The sequence below is a fragment of the Zingiber officinale genome, chromosome 9B, assembly GCF_018446385.1.
Source record: "Zingiber officinale cultivar Zhangliang chromosome 9B, Zo_v1.1, whole genome shotgun sequence".
Taxonomy (NCBI): domain Eukaryota; kingdom Viridiplantae; phylum Streptophyta; class Magnoliopsida; order Zingiberales; family Zingiberaceae; genus Zingiber; species Zingiber officinale.
The window spans coordinates 60,354,130-60,359,581 of NC_056003.1; the positions used below are offsets into that span (position 1 = coordinate 60,354,130).

The following is a 5,452-nucleotide window of genomic DNA, read 5'->3' on the forward strand; positions in this document are numbered from 1 at the left end:
ATATTTTTCATCAATATATTTAATAATTCTTCATTTCAAATAAATTAAAATTATTAAAAAGAAATAACTTCTAATTCCAAATGTATTATACAATTAACATTAAAATAAATAAATATTTGCATTATCCAAACAAATTTGATCAATAATCAAACTATAAAGACTAAATTTTCCTAGATATAAATGATTTGTATATTCCATTTCTTGAATCATTTCCGAATCATCTCCTTAAGATTTTCTTCCCTCTGCCTACTTTCTGTAATAATAATTTTTTTTCCCTTTCAATAATTTGTTCCTCCATCCTTGAGCTAATAGCATCCATGCCTTCAATTTCTTCTTTTTGCTTTCCCTGTCTTCGAATTTCATGAGATAAATTGCTTCTCTTGTACAGATTAATGAGCCAACCAATTTTGTTGAGAAAATCTAACAAATCAAAATATGAAACAAGTAAGTCTTACAATATCAGAATTTTTAATATAAAATAAATTAAAATTGTACAAAAGCCATAATCAGTATCAATGATCACCCACTAATTAGTCCATAGTTGTCAATGCTAAAGAATTAACAAGGGAGTTTGGATTTTGGATTCTAAGACTAAGATTTGAAAGCAAAGCAAGTATAAAATCAAACCTAATGAATAAAATACAATGTAAGAATTGAGAGCTAAGTCTAACCTAACTACAAAATACAAGTATATTATGCTTACTTGGATTTCAGCTGAGCTATCACTACAAGAAAAAAGCCTTACAACAAAGGTTTTTCACCGTTGTCGTAGCCCCTTTCGGACTGTTGTTAAAGGCTGTGTTGTTAAAGGGGGTACTCAAAGACAACAGTTTTTAACCGTTGTCTTTGAAGACAAAGACAACAGTTTTTACAACGGTGAAAAACTGTTGTCTTTTCCTTCAAAGATAACAGTTTTTCACCGTTGTCTTTGAGCGTCTACCTTTAATAACAGGGCCTTCAACAATAGTTTTAAACTATTTACGACAACAGTGAAAAACCGTTGTCTTTTTTTGATAAAAAATAAAAAAAATATTAAAATTTATTATACAATTTTTTAGTATTATAAATCATTCAAAATACTAAATTTGTAAATAAAATTTAACATATAATTTTCTAACATTCAAAAATAATATTTACAACATTCCGAAGAAATTTCAAAAGCAGCCAACAAAATGACAATGACACTATTAAAACAAAGGTAGAACAACACAACATCCTAATCCTAGAAGAGTAACACAACATCTTAATCTTGATATCCAGTTTTGAAGAGTTGGATCATTTGAACTACTTTTACCATGTACAACACTAGAAGAGTAACAAAACACTGCTTCTTAATTCTCCTAATCCTTCATCTTCTTCATCCTTGCCATGTTTGCATCGTACTTGGATAGAAGTGGACCAAATAGATAAAGAAAGAAGATAAACTAAATGCCTTCATCTTCTTCATCCTTGCTTCTTAATTCTCCTAATCCTTCATCTTCTTCATCCTTGCTTCTTAATTCTCCTAATCCTTCAAACTCCACCTGTAAGAAGAAGATAAAGAAATGTCACTTGATCTAAACTAAATGCCTATGAATAATAAAAAAATCTGAAATCTCATAAAGTAGACTTAATTAATTAATAATGCATCATATTGAATGCCTCTCCATGACTAGCTTAATAGCTTGTGCTATAGACATGTCTTCATTTGTTTCATACCTGAGTTTGTTAGCCTGTAAACGTTGAACAATCATTTCACAAGAGAAATATTTCCAAGTTATCAGCACTGCAGATATAAGGTTAATAAAGAACTTGCCTCTTCCAGAATGGTTTCAAACACCTTACCAACTTTTTCCACTAGATCTTGAGGTACTTGATGTCCATCACCATCAAAGAGTGCGTAGCTGAAAAATAGAAGTAAATTTGTCTCCATAAGATTATAGTCTCCATGATTAGTGATATCTGTTAGTTATTCAGTTAACCATTACCTCTCCAAGTCATGATCATACAAGACAGAATTGTCACCAGAAGTTCGCTAAATTGGTAGACCAAGTCTTCTAATCCAAGATGCCAATGGATTCTCGTTGCAGACACCATGCAACCTGAAGTGTCCAAATTAAAACTTCTAGTCACTGAAATTTTGAAGGCTGGCCACAATCCTCTTCAGAAGGAATGAAAACAAAAACACAAAAAAAAGAAGCATACCAGGCTGCTCCCATGTCAACAGGAAAACCAAATGAGTAGTTAGTGTGAACTCGACCACCAATTCTATCCCGAGATTCTAAAAGCACAACCTAAGGAATAAAAAATAAACTTCCATGTGATACAAATTTACCCAGCCACTTCACACACTGCATTCATATCAGAACTTAGAATCTAATATGTAAAGGCAACTGAAAAAACTGTTAATTTATATCGACATAACACCTGAAAAGTTGCATTTTTCAGTGCATGAGCAGCTGCAATCCCTGCAAATCCACCACCAATGACAATGGCAGAAGGAGAGTGAGATTGCCTTGCTTCAGTCTTCTGATAGAATGATGCTGCAAGAAAATTTAAGTCAATATATATATAGATATATATGTTGATGTGAAGCAGTAAAATGCAAACTAGAATATATTTTAACACCATGAAAAAAAACATAATTAATAATAAATCCAACACAAGAACAAGCAACATATTCTGTCGTGTTGTATATATATTTACCAAATGCATTTTCCTTCCACATGGTTGAACTCTAAAAATAATTCAGAAAGTACCCCAATAATAAGACTGACAACAGAAAACACCCCAAACATAAAAATTTAGTTTTATTTGCAATTATGACAGATAATCATGTAACTAGCTTCAGTATTCCCACAAAAAAAAGATATGTAACATAACAATATACTGATACAAAGAAAACTAAAGGGATGACCATTAAAGGAAAGAATACCTTAAATAAAATGAATTCAGAAAGTTCCCATAGGCTCTGGATTAATCCTTTAAGTTTACTTTGATCATGAGCTAAATCATTGCAGTGAATAGATTTAAATCGAAGTAGGTAAAATTCCCATTTTGGCAGCCTGTATACCTCACGAAACCCATCTGTAATTTCACACTAGAGGTTGAAATCGAGCTCTTAAAAATCTTTAAACTTGATATATCGAAAGCTGGAATAGAGCAGGAGGCTATACTCACCAGAAAAATCCAAATTGATGCTGGAAATCATTGAAAAAGGGATGAGTAGATTCAAAACTCTACTAAGCTTGAACACCAACATCTCACGACTGGAAGCCCTAAGAATCGACCTGAAATCAGTCAAAAAATTGAAGATTTTGTGACTAAAAATTTACGCAGAAATAGGTCACAAAAAGGACTCTATTTGGGCAGAAACAAGCATAAAAAATATGTAAGGAACAAAACCCCTCAAATGATTTGAAAATGAGGGAGGCGGGGAGGCGAAGGGTTTCAGTGACAGTGGCGAGTATGCGGAGAAGAAGTTTGTCCAAGAGCAGCAGAGATCTCTTCCTCTATCGCAGGTTCGTTTTCATTAGGGTTTGTGTTTGATCACTAAGTCGCATGTTGAAGAGTGCATGATAGAGAGGCCTTTTAGTTGAGGCGGCAGCGATGCATATGGCAGAAGCGAACCTGAGGCCCATCTAGGATGGAAGGCAGTGGAGCATCTAGGGTTTTCGACGAGAAGATGCAGGAGGAAGAAGTAGAGGACACTTACTGTTAGTGGATTTCATGTCGGAGGTCTTGCCGGTGAGGGCTCCTTAATGGACTCGTGGACTGCTGCTGCTCCTGCGTGGCTCCGGTGAGCGAGAGATTGTGAGAAAAGAGAAAAGAGGGACGGATTGAGAAGATAAAAGGGTGGAATGCGGCGGCAAAAAACTTTCGGGGAGTGGGAAAGAAAAAAAGCGGGGCAAAAATTGGCGAAGGGGAAAAAACGGCGAAGGAAAAAAAACACCAGTATTCAACATCACTTAATCAACAACGATTTTTAAAAACTGTTGTCGTAATCCCAAAAAAAAGCGCACATAGACAACAATTTTCAAAAACTATTGTTGTAGCATTTAAAAATCGTTGTCGTAGTCTTTAAAAAACATAAATAGACAACGGTTTTTAAAAACCGTTGTCGTAGGCCAAAAAAAATTGCTAAAAGACAACGGTTTTTGTTAAAACCGTTGTTAAAAAGCAAAAAGACAACGGTTTGGTATAAAACCGTTGTCGTTTGAGTGTTGTTGTAAGGCTGTTTTCTTGTAGTGTATTGTGAATCTTGCACATAACAAAATAAAAGCTGCCCACTAAATTTCACTTAACCTGAAACAAAGAATTACCATAGTTAAGTAACAATCATTGACTTTTTCATACATAGTTAAGTAACAACTACAAAGCAAATTTGGAACTTGAAGCAAAGGTATAACTAACTTTGATTACTTGAGAACAATAGTTACTACGAACTATTCGATTACTTGAAGCTACATAACCAAATACCAATGGAGTCCTCCATGTCCAAAAAAATAATCTTCTATTATTCAACAATCCCATCCAAATCAAGAATTGAGTTTGATTGTTTCAATCAAGAATTAAGAAAACCAAAGAAGCTTCATATGAGGTCAGGACAAGAGGTACACATATGATAGGTGAAAGTGCTTATCCAATCAAAATATGTCCTGATTGTTAGGCAATGATTACCCTACCATTTTTCAAGTAAAACAATCATTCTAATGACACATTGATTGAATAACATCTTCTCTGTATGAATTGAAAATGAAACTGCATTGGCCAATACTAAAGATAGCCACCACCCAAGGATGTACAGATGACCACTTATTACCACTCCCATCATTATCTTTGCAAACTCACTCAGAACTATACTTATGCTAATTCAGAGTATCTTTGTGATATATTTTTTCACATATTCAACTGTTTGGTAGAAGATTAGTTGAATATGTGCAATGGTGACTTTTTAAGAACTAGAATGCATTAGTCTCATTAGATGACATTTGTATTCATATCATCTCACAGCTATGCCAAGATGATACTGTCAAAAAAAAATCAATAGAATGCTTAAACAAAACTAACTTCTCCAGAAAAAATCCCTAAGAGCAACTAAATTGTATAGCCAAAAGGGAAGCAAAGCTGAAAGCAAGAATGACGTTCTATGACATATAGCATACCCATAATCATTTTTACATTGACACCAAGATTCAATGCCCTACGAATTATTTCTATGAATTGTTTTTACACTGTTATGTCTCAGGGGATCAAAAAGTGGCATGAGACCAATGAATTGCCATGGGCCTCCTGGAATCTCTTTTCTTCCATATAAACTTTCTATATAGAATTACAATTAAAACCACGGAGCAAAGGTATATAAGTTGCAAAGTAATCTTATTTAGTGCACAATTACATAACAAATTTGGAACTTGAAGCAAAGGTATAACTGACTTTGATCAAGGGTGTAAGAAATTTATATGCTGTGAAT

General features: G+C 33.7%; 1 pseudogene; it reads right to left on the minus strand.

The window, feature by feature from the left end:
• Positions 1 to 1,628: 1,628 nt before the first annotated feature.
• LOC122023033 lies at positions 1,629 to 3,315 on the minus strand (annotated as a pseudogene).
• Between the last annotated feature and the right edge of the window lie 2,137 nt (positions 3,316 to 5,452).